Below are 20,730 nucleotides of genomic sequence, written 5' to 3' on the forward strand. Positions count from 1 at the left end.
GAATAAAAGCTCTTGTGGATCTTGATGGTATTGCATTTCAGATTTGGTGTCCCATCGGTAAGTCTGCAGCATGGATTTTTACAGTGACAATTTGTAAAGAATATAAATTTTTCAATGGTTTGCAATGTTTGGAGGAATCCGCCATTGCTGCTTGCAGTTATATTTAGGATTCCTCCGTAAGGAGGAAACCTATTGTTATTGTTAGTTTTATTATTATTATTATTATTATTATTATTCTAGTTCCATGGGAGTCAATGGCAGCCCCTAGACCCCTTGGATAACTTTTTGACAAATTTGGCACACTCATTAAGGACAGTTCCTTCTATACCTACACCAAGTTTCATGTATCCCATCAGACCACTCTAGCGCCACCAATGGGTCAAAGTTGGACTTGTGTTTACACACGCAACTTTTGAACCGTATGACTGATTTTCAAAAATGAGGTACCATTGGATTCCCTGGATCAAGACGAGTTCAACGCACCATATGACGTCAATTTCCGGTTATATAGATTTTCCGCTATTTCCGGTTGTATCAAAAACCTTTGAAAGCCTACTCCTCCTACAATTTTTGTCATATCTTCTTCAAAATGACCAGAGATGATCTTCAGACCAAGCCTCACAAAAGTTATCCCATGGCGTTTTGATTTTCTAAACCGTTTGTCCGGCACAGCCAATCAAAATCAGCAAAAAAGTAACCAAACAGGAACTTGGGTCAAATCTCAGCAAATCTTTGAGATATCAACACGTAACTTGGTATGTCACAAGGAAGACACTACAACATGTTACCATGTGCAAAGGCTATTTCATATCTCCAGAAATGGTTGATTTAAAGCAAATTGAATTTATCGCTAACGCAAAAATAATGCTTTACACATCCGCCGGTCAAAAACTGATACTTTGATTCAATCACAAGTTCATATGAAGACTCTTGAGAATGTTTAGTACACAAATCTGAGGAAAAGTTGACTGTAACATGAAAAGTCGATTTGTGGTGAATATTTGAAAAATGCATGCTTGGCTAATTGCTAACGAAATTTTCAATGAAATGTCTCCCCTGCTCTTCAGCGCGCGCGTGCTCCACATTCTCACACACTCAGCCTTTCCCTTGACACACACGCGGGCTTGGCGAGACGCATACACAACATTTCAGGCAATTGTGGGCTGACAAAGCCCCCACTCATTCCTTGGCTTGAAGTGAAGGCCCTTGTGGATCTTGATGGTAATGCATTTTAGAAAAAGTTCTCAAAATCCTGAAACATTGATAGTATTGGCCAGGAGTAACTACCACACCACAAATGACGCACCATTATCCATAGGTGGCGCTACGGCCAAGCCCCAATTGTCTATTTACAAAGTGATGCCATTCTCATCCCATTTGACCCAAAATTATGAAATTCAATTAGATATGCCTTATTTCTCACGAGGAACAAAAAAGCCTCAATAACCTATAACGGCCGCCATATTGGATTTTTTTGTACAATAAAGATTTAGGAAACACGTTTTTTCGCTACTTCTATTACAATTTTTGTCCAATCTTCCCCAGAATTGCCAGGTATCATCGTCAGATTAACCCTCACTGAAATCTTCAACAGATTTTTGAATTTCAAAACCATTTGTCCGGTACAGCCAATCAAAATCGTCAACAGAGCAACCAAACAGGAAGTTGGATCAAATCTCAGCAAATCTTTGAAATATCAACACCAAACTTGGTGTGTCACGTGAAAGACACTACGTCATGTTCCCATGTGAGAAGGCAAATTAATATCTTAAAAAATGATTGAAATAAAGGAAATCTAATTTATTTCTAACGCTAAAATAATGCTTTACACATACGGCAGTCAAAAAACTCTGATTCAATCACAAGTTCATGAAGACTCTTGAGAATGTTTAGTACACAAATCTCAGAAAAAGTTGACTGTAAGATGAAAAGTTGAATTTAGGTGAATATTTGAAAAATGCTTGCTTGGCTAATTGTTAAGGAAATTTCCAATGAAATGTCTCCCCTGCTCCTCAGCGCGCGCGCTCCACATTCTCACACACTCAGCCTTTCCCTGACACACGCGCAAGCTTGACGAGACGCATACACAACATTTCAGGCAATTGTGGGCTGACCAAGCCCCACTCATTGCTTGGTCTTTAGCAAAGGCCCATGTGGATCTTGATGGTATTGCATTTCCGATTTTGTATGCAATGGTAAAAAGTTCTCAAAATCCTGAAACATTGATAGTATAGGCCAAGAGTAACTACCACACCACAAATGGCCCAATATCACCCATAAGTGACGCTACAGGCCACGACCTGATACACAAAGATACAAGGCTTTCTGGAATGGGTAGGCTCACCAAGCCCCCTCCCTTCACTCCTTGGCTTGAAGTGAAGGCCCTTGTGGATCTTGATGGTAATGCATTTTAGAAAAAGTTCTCAAAATCCTGAAACATTGATAGTATAGGCCAGGAGTAACTACCACACCACAAATGACGCACCATTATCCATAGGTGGCGCTACGGCCAAGCCCCAATTTTCCATTTACAAAGTGATGCCATTCGCATCCCATTTGTCCCAAAATTCTGAAATTCATTAGATATGCCTTATTTCTCATGAGGAACAAAAAAGCCTCAATAACCTATAATGGCCGCCATATTGGATTTTTTTGTACAATAAAGATTTAGGAAACACGTTTTTTCTTTACTTCTCCTACAATTTTTGTCCAATCGTCCCCAGAATTGGCAGGTATCATCGTCAGAGCAACCCTCACTGAATTCTTCAACAGATTTTTGAATTTCAAAGACATTACATCATGTTCCCATGTGAGAAGGCAAATTAATATCTTAAAAAATGATTGAAATAAAGGAAATCTAATTTATTTCTATCTAACGCTAAAATAATGCTTTACACACCCGCCAGTCAAAAACCTCTGATTCAATCACATGTTCATAAAGACTCTTGAGAATGTTTAGTACACAAATCTCAGAAAAAGTTGACTCTAAGATGAAAAGTTGATTTTTGGTGAATATTTGAAAAATGCATGCTCTGCTAATTGTTAAGGAAATTTCCAATGAAATGTCTCCCCTGACCCTCAGCGCGCGCGCTCCACATTCTCACACACTCAGCCTTTCCCTTGACACGCGCAAGCTTGGCGAGACGCATACACAACATTTCAGACAATTGTGGGCTGACCAAGCCCCCACTCATTGCTTGGTCTTTAGCAAAGGCCCATGTGGATCTTGATGGTATTGCATTTCCGATTTTGTATGCAATGGTAAAAAGTTCTAAAAATCCTGAGACATTGATAGTATAGGTTAACAGTAACTACCACACCACAAATGGCCCAACATCACCCATAGGTGACGCTACTGGCCACGCCCTGATGCACAAAGATACAAGGCTTTCTGGAATGGGTAGGCTCACCAAGCCCCCTCCCTTCACTCCTTGGCTCGGAATAAAAGCTCTTGTGGATCTTGATGGTATTGCATTTCAGATTTGGTGTCCCATCGGTAAGTCTGCAGCATGGATTTTTACAGTGACAATTTGTAAAGAATATAAATTTTTCAATGGTTTGCAATGTTTGGAGGAATCCGCCATTGCTGCTTGCAGTTATATTTAGGATTCCTCCGTAAGGAGGAAACCTATTGTTATTGTTAGTTTTATTATTATTATTATTATTATTATTATTCTAGTTCCATGGGAGTCAATGGCAGCCCCTAGACCCCTTGGATAACTTTTTGACAAATTTGGCACACTCATTAAGGACAGTTCCTTCTATACCTACACCAAGTTTCATGTATCCCATCAGACCACTCTAGCGCCACCAATGGGTCAAAGTTGGACTTGTGTTTACACACGCAACTTTTGAACCGTATGACTGATTTTCAAAAATGAGGTACCATTGGATTCCCTGGATCAAGACGAGTTCAACGCACCATATGACGTCAATTTCCGGTTATATAGATTTTCCGCTATTTCCGGTTGTATCAAAAACCTTTGAAAGCCTACTCCTCCTACAATTTTTGTCATATCTTCTTCAAAATGACCAGAGATGATCTTCAGACCAAGCCTCACAAAAGTTATCCCATGGCGTTTTGATTTTCTAAACCGTTTGTCCGGCACAGCCAATCAAAATCAGCAAAAAAGTAACCAAACAGGAACTTGGGTCAAATCTCAGCAAATCTTTGAGATATCAACACGTAACTTGGTATGTCACAAGGAAGACACTACAACATGTTACCATGTGCAAAGGCTATTTCATATCTCCAGAAATGGTTGATTTAAAGCAAATTGAATTTATCGCTAACGCAAAAATAATGCTTTACACATCCGCCGGTCAAAAACTGATACTTTGATTCAATCACAAGTTCATATGAAGACTCTTGAGAATGTTTAGTACACAAATCTGAGGAAAAGTTGACTGTAACATGAAAAGTCGATTTGTGGTGAATATTTGAAAAATGCATGCTTGGCTAATTGCTAACGAAATTTTCAATGAAATGTCTCCCCTGCTCTTCAGCGCGCGCGTGCTCCACATTCTCACACACTCAGCCTTTCCCTTGACACACACGCGGGCTTGGCGAGACGCATACACAACATTTCAGGCAATTGTGGGCTGACAAAGCCCCCACTCATTCCTTGGCTTGAAGTGAAGGCCCTTGTGGATCTTGATGGTAATGCATTTTAGAAAAAGTTCTCAAAATCCTGAAACATTGATAGTATTGGCCAGGAGTAACTACCACACCACAAATGACGCACCATTATCCATAGGTGGCGCTACGGCCAAGCCCCAATTGTCTATTTACAAAGTGATGCCATTCTCATCCCATTTGTCCCAAAATTATGAAATTCAATTAGATATGCCTTATTTCTCACGAGGAACAAAAAAGCCTCAATAACCTATAACGGCCGCCATATTGGATTTTTTTGTACAATAAAGATTTAGGAAACACGTTTTTTCGCTACTTCTATTACAATTTTTGTCCAATCTTCCCCAGAATTGCCAGGTATCATCGTCAGATTAACCCTCACTGAAATCTTCAACAGATTTTAGAATTTCAAAACCGTTTGTCCGGTACAGCCAATCAAAATCGTCAACAGAGCAACCAAACAGGAAGTTGGATCAAATCTCAGCAAATCTTTGAAATATCAACACCAAACTTGGTGTGTCACGTGAAAGACACTACGTCATGTTCCCATGTGAGAAGGCAAATTAATATCTTAAAAAATGATTGAAATAAAGGAAATCTAATTTATTTCTAACGCTAAAATAATGCTTTACACATACGGCAGTCAAAAAACTCTGATTCAATCACAAGTTCATGAAGACTCTTGAGAATGTTTAGTACACAAATCTCAGAAAAAGTTGACTGTAAGATGAAAAGTTGAATTTAGGTGAATATTTGAAAAATGCTTGCTTGGCTAATTGTTAAGGAAATTTCCAATGAAATGTCTCCCCTGCTCCTCAGCGCGCGCGCTCCACATTCTCACACACTCAGCCTTTCCCTGACACACGCGCAAGCTTGACGAGACGCATACACAACATTTCAGGCAATTGTGGGCTGACCAAGCCCCACTCATTGCTTGGTCTTTAGCAAAGGCCCATGTGGATCTTGATGGTATTGCATTTCCGATTTTGTATGCAATGGTAAAAAGTTCTCAAAATCCTGAAACATTGATAGTATAGGCCAAGAGTAACTACCACACCACAAATGGCCCAATATCACCCATAAGTGACGCTACAGGCCACGACCTGATACACAAAGATACAAGGCTTTCTGGAATGGGTAGGCTCACCAAGCCCCCTCCCTTCACTCCTTGGCTTGAAGTGAAGGCCCTTGTGGATCTTGATGGTAATGCATTTTAGAAAAAGTTCTCAAAATCCTGAAACATTGATAGTATAGGCCAGGAGTAACTACCACACCACAAATGACGCACCATTATCCATAGGTGGCGCTACGGCCAAGCCCCAATTTTCCATTTACAAAGTGATGCCATTCGCATCCCATTTGTCCCAAAATTCTGAAATTCATTAGATATGCCTTATTTCTCATGAGGAACAAAAAAGCCTCAATAACCTATAATGGCCGCCATATTGGATTTTTTTGTACAATAAAAATTTAGGAAACACGTTTTTTCTTTACTTCTCCTACAATTTTTGTCCAATCGTCCCCAGAATTGGCAGGTATCATCGTCAGAGCAACCCTCACTGAATTCTTCAACAGATTTTTGAATTTCAAAGACATTACATCATGTTCCCATGTGAGAAGGCAAATTATTATCTTAAAAAATGATTGAAATAAAGGAAATCTAATTTATTTCTATCTAACGCTAAAATAATGCTTTACACACCCGCCAGTCAAAAACCTCTGATTCAATCACATGTTCATAAAGACTCTTGAGAATGTTTAGTACACAAATCTCAGAAAAAGTTGACTCTAAGATGAAAAGTTGATTTTTGGTGAATATTTGAAAAATGCATGCTCTGCTAATTGTTAAGGAAATTTCCAATGAAATGTCTCCCCTGACCCTCAGCGCGCGCGCTCCACATTCTCACACACTCAGCCTTTCCCTTGACACGCGCAAGCTTGGCGAGACGCATACACAACATTTCAGACAATTGTGGGCTGACCAAGCCCCCACTCATTGCTTGGTCTTTAGCAAAGGCCCATGTGGATCTTGATGGTATTGCATTTCCGATTTTGTATGCAATGGTAAAAAGTTCTAAAAATCCTGAGACATTGATAGTATAGGTTAACAGTAACTACCACACCACAAATGGCCCAACATCACCCATAGGTGACGCTACTGGCCACGCCCTGATGCACAAAGATACAAGGCTTTCTGGAATGGGTAGGCTCACCAAGCCCCCTCCCTTCACTCCTTGGCTCGGAATAAAAGCTCTTGTGGATCTTGATGGTATTGCATTTCAGATTTGGTGTCCCATCGGTAAGTCTGCAGCATGGATTTTTACAGTGACAATTTGTAAAGAATATAAATTTTTCAATGGTTTGCAATGTTTGGAGGAATCCGCCATTGCTGCTTGCAGTTATATTTAGGATTCCTCCGTAAGGAGGAAACCTATTGTTATTGTTAGTTTTATTAGGATTCCTCCGTAAGGAGGAAACCTATTGTTATTGTTAGTTTTATTATTATTATTATTATTATTATTATTATTATTATTATTCTAGTTCCATGGGAGTCAATGGCAGCCCCTAGAACCCTTGGATAACTTTTTGTTAAATTTGGCACACTCATTAAGGACAGTTCCTTCTATACCTACACCAAGTTTCATGTATCCCATCAGACCACTCTAGCGCCACCAATGGGTCAAAGTTGGACTTGTGTTTACACACGCAACTTTTGAACCGTATGACTGATTTACAAAAATGAGGTACCATTGGATTCCCTGGATGAAGACGAGTTCAACGCACCCTATGACGTCAATTTCCGGTTGTATAGATTTTCCGCTATTTCCGGTTGTATCAAAAACCTTTGAAAGCCTACTCCTCCTACAATTATTGTCATATCTTCTTCAAAATGACCATAGATGATCTTCAGACCAAGCCTCACAAAAGTTATCCCATGGCGTTTTGATTTTCTAAACCGTTTGTCCGGCACAACCAATCAAAATCAGCAAAAAAGTAACCAAACAGGAACTTGGGTCAAATCTCAGCAAATCTTTGAGATATCAACACTAAACTTGGTATATCGGTGGACGACACTACAACATGTTACCATGTGCAAAGGCAACTTCATATCTCAAAAGATGATTGATATAAAGCAAATCGAATTTATCGCTAACGCTAAAATAATGCTTTACACATCCGCCGGTCAAAAACTGATACTTTGATTCAATCACAAGTTCATATGAAGACTCTTGAGAATGTTTAGTACACAAATCTGAGGAAAAGTTGACTGTAACATGAAAAGTCGATTTTATGTGAATATTTGAAACATGCATGCTTGGCTAATTGCTAACGAAATTTTCAATGAAATGTCTCCCCTGCTCTTCAGCGCGCGCGTGCTCCACATTCTCACACACTCAGCCTTTCCCTTGACACACGCGCGGGCTTGGCGAGACGCATACACAACATTTCAGGCAATTGTGGGCTGACCAAGCCCCCACTCATTCCTTGGCTTGAAGTGAAGGCCCTTGTGGATCTTGATGGTAATGCATTTTAGAAAAAGTTCTCAAAATCCTGAAACATTGATAGTATAGGCCAGGAGTAACTACCACACCACAAATGACGCACCATTATCCATAGGTGGCGCTACGGCCAAGCCCCAATTTTCCATTTACAAAGTGATGCCATTCGCATCCCATTTGTCCCAAAATTCTGAAATTCATTAGATATGCCTTATTTCTCATGAGGAACAAAAAAGCCTCAATAACCTATAACGGCCGCCATATTGGATGTTTTTGTACAATAAAGATTTAGGAAACACGTTTTTTTGCTACTTCTCCTACAATTCTTGTCCAATCTTCCCCAGAATTGGCAGGTATCATCGTCAGAGCAACCCTCACTGAATTCTTTAACAGAGTTTTGAATTTCAAAACCGTTTGTCCGGTACAGCCAATCAAAATCGTCAACAAAGCAACCAAACAGGAAGTTGGATCAAATCTCAGCAAATCTTTGAAATATCAACACCAAACTTGGTGTGTCACGTGAAAGACACTACGTCATGTTCCCATGTAGGAAGGCAAATTAATATCTTCAAAAATGATTGAAATGAAGGAAATCTAATTTATTTCTAACGCTAAAATAATGCTTTACACATCCGCCAGTCAAAAATCTCTGATTCAATCACAAGTTCATGAAGACTTTTGAGAATGTTTAGTACACAAATCTCAGAAAAAGTTGACTGTAAGATGAAAAGTTGAATTTAGGTGAATATTTGAAAAATGCATGCTTGGCTAATTGTTAAGGAAATTTCCAATGAAATGTCTCCCCTGCTCCTCAGCACGCGCGCTCCACATTCTCACACACTCAGCCTTTCCCTTGACACACGCACAAGCTTGGCGAGACGCATACACAACATTTCAGGCAATTGTGGGCTGACCAAGCCCCACTCATTGCTTGGTCTTTAGCAAAGGACCATGTGGATCTTGATGGTATTGCATTTCCGATTTTGTATGCAATGGTAAAAAGTTCTCAAAATCCTGAAACATTGATAGTATAGGCCAAGAGTAACTACCACACCACAAATGGCCCAATATCACCCATAAGTGACGCTACAGGCCACGCCCTGGTACACAAAGATACAAGGCTTTCTGGAACGGGTAGGCTCACCAAGCCCCCTCCCTTCACTCCTTGGCTTGAAATAAAAGCCCTTGTGGATCTTGATGGTATTGCATTTCAGATTTGGTATCCCATTGGTAAGTCTGCAGCATGGAATTTTACAGTGACAATTTGTAAAGAATATACATTTTTCAGTGGTTTGCAATGTTTGGAGGAATCCGCCATTGCTGCTTGCAGTTATATTTATTATTATTATTATTATTATTATTCTAGTTCCATGGGAGTCAATGGCAGCCCCTAGACCCCTTGGATAACTTTTTGACAAATTTGGCACACTCATTAAGGACAGTTCCTTCTATACCTACACCAAGTTTCATGTATCCCATCAGACCACTCTAGCGCCACCAATGGGTCAAAGTTGGACTTGTGTTTACACACGCAACTTTTGAACCGTATGACTGATTTTCAAAAATGAGGTACCATTGGATTCCCTGGATCAAGACGAGTTCAACGCACCATATGACGTCAATTTCCGGTTATATAGATTTTCCGCTATTTCCGGTTGTATCAAAAACCTTTGAAAGCCTACTCCTCCTACAATTTTTGTCATATCTTCTTCAAAATGACCAGAGATGATCTTCAGACCAAGCCTCACAAAAGTTATCCCATGGCGTTTTGATTTTCTAAACCGTTTGTCCGGCACAGCCAATCAAAATCAGCAAAAAAGTAACCAAACAGGAACTTGGGTCAAATCTCAGCAAATCTTTGAGATATCAACACGTAACTTGGTATGTCACAAGGAAGACACTACAACATGTTACCATGTGCAAAGGCTATTTCATATCTCCAGAAATGGTTGATTTAAAGCAAATTGAATTTATCGCTAACGCAAAAATAATGCTTTACACATCCGCCGGTCAAAAACTGATACTTTGATTCAATCACAAGTTCATATGAAGACTCTTGAGAATGTTTAGTACACAAATCTGAGGAAAAGTTGACTGTAACATGAAAAGTCGATTTGTGGTGAATATTTGAAAAATGCATGCTTGGCTAATTGCTAACGAAATTTTCAATGAAATGTCTCCCCTGCTCTTCAGCGCGCGCGTGCTCCACATTCTCACACACTCAGCCTTTCCCTTGACACACACGCGGGCTTGGCGAGACGCATACACAACATTTCAGGCAATTGTGGGCTGACAAAGCCCCCACTCATTCCTTGGCTTGAAGTGAAGGCCCTTGTGGATCTTGATGGTAATGCATTTTAGAAAAAGTTCTCAAAATCCTGAAACATTGATAGTATTGGCCAGGAGTAACTACCACACCACAAATGACGCACCATTATCCATAGGTGGCGCTACGGCCAAGCCCCAATTGTCTATTTACAAAGTGATGCCATTCTCATCCCATTTGTCCCAAAATTATGAAATTCAATTAGATATGCCTTATTTCTCACGAGGAACAAAAAAGCCTCAATAACCTATAACGGCCGCCATATTGGATTTTTTTGTACAATAAAGATTTAGGAAACACGTTTTTTCGCTACTTCTATTACAATTTTTGTCCAATCTTCCCCAGAATTGCCAGGTATCATCGTCAGATTAACCCTCACTGAAATCTTCAACAGATTTTTGAATTTCAAAACCGTTTGTCCGGTACAGCCAATCAAAATCGTCAACAGAGCAACCAAACAGGAAGTTGGATCAAATCTCAGCAAATCTTTGAAATATCAACACCAAACTTGGTGTGTCACATGAAAGACACTACGTCATGTTCCCATGTGAGAAGGCAAATTAATATCTTAAAAAATGATTGAAATAAAGGAAATCTAATTTATTTCTAACGCTAAAATAATGCTTTACACATACGGCAGTCAAAAAACTCTGATTCAATCACAAGTTCATGAAGACTCTTGAGAATGTTTAGTACACAAATCTCAGAAAAAGTTGACTGTAAGATGAAAAGTTGAATTTAGGTGAATATTTTAAAAATGCTTGCTTGGCTAATTGTTAAGGAAATTTCCAATGAAATGTCTCCCCTGCTCCTCAGCGCGCGCGCTCCACATTCTCACACACTCAGCCTTTCCCTGACACACGCGCAAGCTTGACGAGACGCATACACAACATTTCAGGCAATTGTGGGCTGACCAAGCCCCACTCATTGCTTGGTCTTTAGCAAAGGCCCATGTGGATCTTGATGGTATTGCATTTCCGATTTTGTATGCAATGGTAAAAAGTTCTCAAAATCCTGAAACATTGATAGTATAGGCCGCGGGCTGAATCCGGCCCCCGAGCAGCTCTGGACTGGCCCCCGGAGTGTGGTCTGGTAACCTCATTCAGTTCGTGATTACGAAAAAATTAAAATTCACTCGTGACCAGGGCCGGACTTACCATTGGGCTTGACTGGGCTCCAGCCCATGGGCCCCGTCCTGTAGGGGGCCCCGCCCGTTTACGTGCAGCGGAGGACTGAGCTATTAGCCAGAAAGCTAAGTTATGCTAGCAAGATTCATAGACAAGAACATTGTGTACGGTTGACAAACCGTAAATATAATTTGACAATATGTTTGACAAGAAGACTAGCTAGCTAACAAGCCATGTCATTGTCCCCAAATCAATATCAAGGTTTTCACGAACAAGGTATCGGCCATATACTAGTACTAGGCTACAGTACGGCCGCAGCATGTGTAGCGGGTTGAATAGCAAATGGATGTGAGATGATCGCATCAAAGTTGACATATTCTCCAAACAGTAATTATAATTTGACAGTATGTTTAACAACAAGACTAGCCAGCAATCTAGCCATGTAATTGTCCCCAAATCAAATCAAGATTTGTATGTGTTGGCCGCAGCATGTCTAAAGTAGAGCTAGGTTGACTAGCGAGGTGAATGGAATGGGATTTGAGATGAGTGGTTACGTGACACTGACTGACACAGTAAATTCAGAAAAGTAAAATTTTCCAAATAGGTTAAAAGAAATATTGAAGTCACTCATTGTTGTAATTACATGTTTGCTTGGTAAAGTTTCTAAAAATTGTAAACAGAGGTTTTGACTGTGTGACTGCGTCCCTGATGTTATTGTTACTTATTTCAGACACTTTGTACAGGCTCATACCAAGGAAAGATGTTCTTTGCTCATACAACGTAACCCGCTCAATAATTTAGAACGGTGAACAATTTTGCTGGAACTACTTGGCTGATTGGCTGCAGCCAATCAGAATCGAGTATTCACCCAGACCATGGTATTTTAGATTCGACTTCATGCAGCGCCGGCGTCATCTGCAGCCGCCTGCAGCCCGGCTGACTTGAAGCAGCCAATGGCATTCTCAGATTCAAGGCAGCCACTTGCAGCCGGCTGCGGTGCTGCATGAAGTCAGTCCATGTCGAACTCGCCTAATAACTTAAAAAAATGTTTTACATTTAGTCATTTAGCAGACGCTCTTATCCAGAGCGACTTACAGTGAGTACAGGGACATTCCCCCGAGGCAAGTAGGGTGAAGTGCCTTGCCCAAGGACACAACGTAATTTGGCACAGCCGGGAATCGAACTGGCAACCTTCTGATTACTAGCCCGACTCCCTCACCGCTCAGCCATCTGACTGTTCCCCATTGTTCCCCAATGACGTTTTGTCATTGAGGAACATTTAGTCATTGAATCGTTAATTCAGGAGAATCGTTCAAAAATGCTGATTCATCCATGAAACAAGTGAAGTATTTGAGTAGTTGAATCATGCATTCAAATCAAGTTTTTTTTTATAATTCAGATTAATTAAACATTTTAAATAGACTTCAGCAATTCACATAAATAATGTTATTTTGTTTAGTTGTTTAGTATTGTGATCTCTAAATACATATAGTAGCTTGTGTATGTATCATTTTGTTCTATTTAAAGTCATGTATAGTTGGTAGGGCCCGAAAATGACCCAAGCCCAGGGGCCCCCACCGCTCTTAGTCTTCCATTTTTGTTAGTTAATTGCATTTTCTCCAATTGTCTGTTAATATGGCTTGGTTATTGCTCACCTGGTTTGATTTTTGAATCCTTGGGCCTATGCGGCCTCTTGGGCATATGTTGTTATATGCACTTACAAAATATAATATATTGACTCCTAATTTCTTTATTTGTTACCGTGATTACTCATATCCTCTGGCCCCTGACTTTGCCTCAGTTTCAAGAACCGGCCCCAGCTCCAAACTAATTGAAGAGCCCTGGTATAGGCCAAGAGTAACTACCACACCACAAATGGCCCAATATCACCCATAAGTGACGCTACAGGCCACGCCCTGATACACAAAGATACAAGGCTTTCTGGAATGGGTAGGCTCACCAAGCCCCCTCCCTTCACTCCTTGGCTTGAAATAAAATCCCTTGTGGATCTTGATGGTATTGCATTTCAGATTTGGTATCCCATTGGTAAGTCTACAGCATGGATGTTTCTATACAGTGGCAATTTGTGAAGAATATACATTTTTCAATGGTTCGCAATGTTAGGAGGAATCCGCCATTGCTGCTTGCAGCTATATTTAGGATTCCTCCGTAAGGAGGAAACCTATTGTTATTGTTAGTTTTATTATTATTATTATTCTAGTTCCATGGGAGTCAATGGCAGCCCCTAGAACCCTTGGATAACTTTTTGTTAAATTTGGCACACTCATTAAGGACAGTTCCTTCTATACCTACACCAAGTTTCATGTATCCCATCAGACCACTCTAGCGCCACCAATGGGTCAAAGTTGGACTTGTGTTTACACACGCAACTTTTGAACCGTATGACTGATTTACAAAAATGAGGTACCATTGGATTCCCTGGATGAAGACGAGTTCAACGCACCCTATGACGTCAATTTCCGGTTGTATAGATTTTCCGCTATTTCCGGTTGTATCAAAAACCTTTGAAAGCCTACTCCTCCTACAATTATTGTCATATCTTCTTCAAAATGACCATAGATGATCTTCAGACCAAGCCTCACAAAAGTTATCCCATGGCGTTTTGATTTTCTAAACCGTTTGTCCGGCACAACCAATCAAAATCAGCAAAAAAGTAACCAAACAGGAACTTGGGTCAAATCTCAGCAAATCTTTGAGATATCAACACTAAACTTGGTATATCGGTGGACGACACTACAACATGTTACCATGTGCAAAGGCAACTTCATATCTCAAAAGATGATTGATATAAAGCAAATCGAATTTATCGCTAACGCTAAAATAATGCTTTACACATCCGCCGGTCAAAAACTGATACTTTGATTCAATCACAAGTTCATATGAAGACTCTTGAGAATGTTTAGTACACAAATCTGAGGAAAAGTTGACTGTAACATGAAAAGTCGATTTTATGTGAATATTTGAAACATGCATGCTTGGCTAATTGCTAACGAAATTTTCAATGAAATGTCTCCCCTGCTCTTCAGCGCGCGCGTGCTCCACATTCTCACACACTCAGCCTTTCCCTTGACACACGCGCGGGCTTGGCGAGACGCATACACAACATTTCAGGCAATTGTGGGCTGACCAAGCCCCCACTCATTCCTTGGCTTGAAGTGAAGGCCCTTGTGGATCTTGATGGTAATGCATTTTAGAAAAAGTTCTCAAAATCCTGAAACATTGATAGTATAGGCCAGGAGTAACTACCACACCACAAATGACGCACCATTATCCATAGGTGGCGCTACGGCCAAGCCCCAATTTTCCATTTACAAAGTGATGCCATTCGCATCCCATTTGTCCCAAAATTCTGAAATTCATTAGATATGCCTTATTTCTCATGAGGAACAAAAAAGCCTCAATAACCTATAACGGCCGCCATATTGGATGTTTTTGTACAATAAAGATTTAGGAAACACGTTTTTTTGCTACTTCTCCTACAATTCTTGTCCAATCTTCCCCAGAATTGGGAGGTATCATCGTCAGAGCAACCCTCACTGAATTCTTTAACAGATTTTTGAATTTCAAAACCGTTTGTCCGGTACAGCCAATCAAAATCGTCAACAAAGCAACCAAACAGGAAGTTGGATCAAATCTCAGCAAATCTTTGAAATATCAACACCAAACTTGGTGTGTCACGTGAAAGACACTACGTCATGTTCCCATGTAGGAAGGCAAATTAATATCTTCAAAAATGATTGAAATGAAGGAAATCAAATTTATTTCTAACGCTAAAATAATGCTTTACACATCCGCCAGTCAAAAAACTCTGATTCAATCACAAGTTCATGAAGACTTTTGAGAATGTTTAGTACACAAATCTCAGAAAAAGTTGACTGTAAGATGAAAAGTTGAATTTAGGTGAATATTTGAAAAATGCATGCTTGGCTAATTGTTAAGGAAATTTCCAATGAAATGTCTCCCCTGCTCCTCAGCACGCGCGCTCCACATTCTCACACACTCAGCCTTTCCCTTGACACACGCACAAGCTTGGCGAGACGCATACACAACATTTCAGGCAATTGTGGGCTGACCAAGCCCCACTCATTGCTTGGTCTTTAGCAAAGGACCATGTGGATCTTGATGGTATTGCATTTCCGATTTTGTATGCAATGGTAAAAAGTTCTCAAAATCCTGAAACATTGATAGTATAGGCCAAGAGTAACTACCACACCACAAATGGCCCAATATCACCCATAAGTGACGCTACAGGCCACGCCCTGGTACACAAAGATACAAGGCTTTCTGGAATGGGTAGGCTCACCAAGCCCCCTCCCTTCACTCCTTGGCTTGAAATAAAAGCCCTTGTGGATCTTGATGGTATTGCATTTCAGATTTGGTATCCCATTGGTAAGTCTGCAGCATGGATTTTTACAGTGACAATTTGTGAAGAATATAAATTTTTCAGTGGTTTGCAATGTTTGGAGGAATCCGCCATTGCTGCTTGCAGTTATATTTATTATTATTCTAGTTCCATGGGAGTCAATGGCAGCCCCTAGAACCCTTGGATAACTTTTTGTTAAATTTGGCACACTCATTAAGGACAGTTCCTTCTATACCTACACCAAGTTTCATGTATCCCATCAGACCACTCTAGCGCCACCAATGGGTCAAAGTTGGACTTGTGTTTACACACGCAACTTTTGAACTGTATGACTGATTTTCAAAAATGAGGTATCATTGGATTCCCTGGATCAAGACGAGTTCAACGCACCCTATGACGTCAATTTCCGGTTATATAGATTTTCCGCTATTTCCGGTTGTATCAAAAACCTTTGAAAGCCTACTCCTCCTACAATTTTTGTCATATCTTCTTCAAAATGACCAGAGATGATCTTCAGACCAAGCCTCACAAAAGTTATCCCATGGCGTTTTGATTTTCTAAACCGTTTGTCCGGCACAGCCAATCAAAATCAGCAAAAAAGTAACCAAACAGGAAGTTGGGTCAAATCTCAGCAAATCTTTGAGATATCAACACTAAACTTGGTATATCGGTGGACGACACTACAACACGTTTACCATGTGCAAAGGCAACTTCATATCTCAAAAAATGATTGATATAAAGCAAATCGAATTTATCGCTAATGCTAAAATAATGCTTTACACATCCGCCGGTCAAAAACTGATACTTTGATTCAATCACAAGTTCATATGAAGACTCTTGAGAATGTTTAGTACACAAATCTGAGGAAAAGTTGACTGTAACATGAAAAGTCGATTTTATGTGAATATTTGAAACATGCATGCTTGGCTGAGGAAAAGTTGACTGTAACATGAAAAGTCGATTTGTGGTGAATATTTGAAACATGCATGCTTGGCTAATTGATGACGAAATTTCCAATGAAATGTCTCCCCTGCTCTTCAGCGCGCGCGTGCTCCACATTCTCACACACTCAGCCTTTCCCTTGACACACACGCGGGCTTGGCGAGACGCATACACAACATTTCAGGCAATTGTGGGCTGACCAAGCCCCCACTCATTCCTTGGCTTGAAGTGAAGGCCCTTGTGGATCTTGATGGTAATGCATTTTAGAAAAAGTTCTCAAAATCCTGAAACATTGATAGTATAGGCCAGGAGTAACTACCACACCACAAATGACGCACCATTATCCATAGGTGGCGCTACGGCCAAGCCCCAATTTTCCATTTACAAAGTGATGCCATTCGCATCCCATTTGTCCCAAAATTCTGAAATTCATTAGATATGCCTTATTTCTCATGAGGAACAAAAAAGCCTCAATAACCTATAACGGCCGCCATATTGGATTTTTTTGTACAATAAAGATTTAGGAAACACGTTTTTTTGCTACTTCTCCTACAATTTTTGTCCAATCTTCCCCAGAATTGGCAGGTATCATCGTCAGAGCAACCCTCACTGAACTCTTCAACAGATTTTTGAATTTCAAAACCGTTTGTCCGGTACAGCCAATCAAAATCGTCAACAAAGCAACCAAACAGGAAGTTGGATCAAATCTCAGCAAATCTTTGAAATATCACCACCAAACTTGGTGTGTCACGTGAAAGACACTACATCATGTTCCCATGTGAGAAGGCAAATTAATATCTTCAAAAATGATTGAAATAAAGGAAATCTAATTTATTTCTAACGCTCAAATAATGCTTTACACATTCGCCGGTGCAAAACTGATACTCTGATACAATCACAAGTTCATGAAGACTCTTGAGAATGTTTAGTACACAAATCTCAGAAAAGGTTGACTGTAAGGTGAAAAGTTGAATTTTGGTGAATATTTTAAAAATGCATGCTTGGCTAATTGTTAAGGAAATTTCTAATTAAATGTCTCCCCTGCTCCTCAGTGCGCGCGCTCCACATTCTCACACACTCAGCCTTTCCCTTGACACACGCGCAAGCTTAGCGAGACGCATACACAACATTTCAGGCAATTGTGGGCTGACCAAGCCCCCACTCATTGCTTGGTCTTTAGCAAAGGCCCATGTGGATCTTGATGGTATTGCATTTCCGATTTTGTATGCAATGGTAAAAAGTTCTCAAAATCCTGAAACATTGATAGTATAGGCCGCGGGCTGAATCCGGCCCCCGAGCAGCTCTGGACTGGCCCCCGGAGTGTGGTCTGGTAACCTCATTCAGTTCGTGATTACGAAAAAATTAAAATTCACTCGTGACCAGGGCCGGACTTACCATTGGGCTTGACTGGGCTCCAGCCCATGGGCCCCGTCCTGTAGGGGGCCCCGCCCGTTTACGTGCAGCGGAGGACTGAGCTATTAGCCAGAAAGCTAAGTTATGCTAGCAAGATTCATAGACAAGAACATTGTGTACGGTTGACAATCCGTAAATATAATTTGACAATATGTTTGACAAGAAGACTAGCTAGCTAACAAGCCATGTCATTGTCCCCAAATCAATATCAAGGTTTTCACGAACAAGGTATCGGCCATATACTAGTACTAGGCTACAGTACGGCCGCAGCATGTGTAGCGGGTTGAATAGCAAATGGATGTGAGATGATCGCATCAAAGTTGACATATTCTCCAAACAGTAATTATAATTTGACAGTATGTTTAACAACAAGACTAGCCAGCAATCTAGCCATGTAATTGTCCCCAAATCAAATCAAGATTTGTATGTGTTGGCCGCAGCATGTCTAAAGTAGAGCTAGGTTGACTAGCGAGGTGAATGGAATGGGATTTGAGATGAGTGGTTACGTGACACTGACTGACACAGTAAATTCAGAAAAGTAAAATTTTCCAAATAGGTTAAAAGAAATATTGAAGTCACTCATTGTTGTAATTACATGTTTGCTTGGTAAAGTTTCTAAAAATTGTAAACAGAGGTTTTGACTGTGTGACTGCGTCCCTGATGTTATTGTTACTTATTTCAGACACTTTGTACAGGCTCATACCAAGGAAAGATGTTCTTTGCTCATACAACGTAACCCGCTCAATAATTTAGAACGGTGAACAATTTTGCTGGAACTACTTGGCTGAAAATCTATGTTATGTTCTCTGATTATGTCGCCGAGTGGTAACATATAAAGAGAAAAAAGTAATGGACCTAAGCAGCTTCCTTGAGCAACCCCGTAGCAGTTCTGATGTTTCTTGGACCTATGGTCACCTAAACTAACATAAAACTTCCTTCCTGTGATATATGATTTCAGCCAGTTCAATACACTATCCGTGAACCCAATAAGCTTTTCCAGTCTATTGATTAGGATGTCGTGATCAATTGTATCAAATGCTGCACTGAGATCTAACAGGATAAGGATAGAGACTTTATTTGCATCAGAGTTTAGTCTGAGGTCGCTAATTATTTTGGTGAGAGCAGTTTCAGTACTGTGATATTTCCTGAAACCTGACTGCGAGACTTCCAGGATGTTATTTTCTTCAAGAAAAGAATTTAATTGGACTAAAACTATCTTTTCCAGTACTTTACTAATAAATGGGAGGTTTGATATTGGTCTGTAATTTGCAAGTAGACTGTTATCCAATTTGGGTTTCTTTAATAGGGGCTTTACAACAGCTGTTTTGAAGGCATCTGGGAAGACGCCAGTTCTAAGGGATGTGTTTATAATCTCTAGCACCGGACCTGAGACACTATCAAACACTCGCTTAAAGAATGTTGTGGGTATAGGATCAATATCTGAGGTTGTGGAGTTAGATTCGCTGACAATTTTGGAAAGTTCACTAAGTGTGATACAGGTAAATGTGCTCATGGTTATGTTGCAGAATCTACTGATGTCAGTTTCGACCCCACTATTAATAATACTCGCTCTAATCAAAGTTATTTTGTTCTTGAAGAACAAAGCAAGCTCTTCACATTTAACTGCTGAGGATGGAGGTGGGGCAGGGACAGTGTTTAGCAGCTGGTCAATGGTGGAGAAAAGAACTCTGGAATTTCTGGCATTTTCTGTAATAATGTTGGAGAAATATTCTCTCCTTGCTAGACGGATGGTTTTGTTAAAGGTGGTTAGTGTATCTTTGTAGATATTGTAGTGGATAGTGATCTTTGTTTTCCTCCATTTTCTCTCTGCTGCACGGCATTTTCTTTTCGTTTCACTAACATTTTTATTTCTCAGCCATGGGGAGGTTCTGCTTGTGCACTTCTTTTTGGTTTTCAGTGGTGCAACAGAGTCTAACACAGATAATAGTGCATAATTGAGGTTCTCTACCATTTCATTCAGAGAGCAATCATGGTAAGTCGGCTCATGTAGAGCAAATTGTTCAGAAAATGTCATCATAGCTGTATCGTCTAAATATCTTCTATGGACTAAGAATTCTTTTTTGGTTTTTGTTAGGATAATTTCCACATTAAAAAGTATATAATGATGGTCTGAGAGGGGTAGATCAGTTATTGAAATATTATTGATATTTAGTCCAGTTGTTATCACTAGATCTAGTGTGTTTCCGATAGTATAGGCCAGGAGTAACTACCACACCACAAATGACACACCATTATCCATAGGTGGCGCTACGGCCAAGCCCCAATTGTCCATTTACAAAGTGATGCCATTCGCATCCCTTTTGTCCCAAAATTCTGAAATTCATTAGATATGCCTTATTTCTCATGAGGAACAAAAAAGCCTCAATAACCTATAACGGCCG

Source organism: Osmerus mordax, chromosome 3, assembly GCF_038355195.1.
Source record: "Osmerus mordax isolate fOsmMor3 chromosome 3, fOsmMor3.pri, whole genome shotgun sequence".
Lineage (NCBI taxonomy): Eukaryota > Metazoa > Chordata > Actinopteri > Osmeriformes > Osmeridae > Osmerus > Osmerus mordax.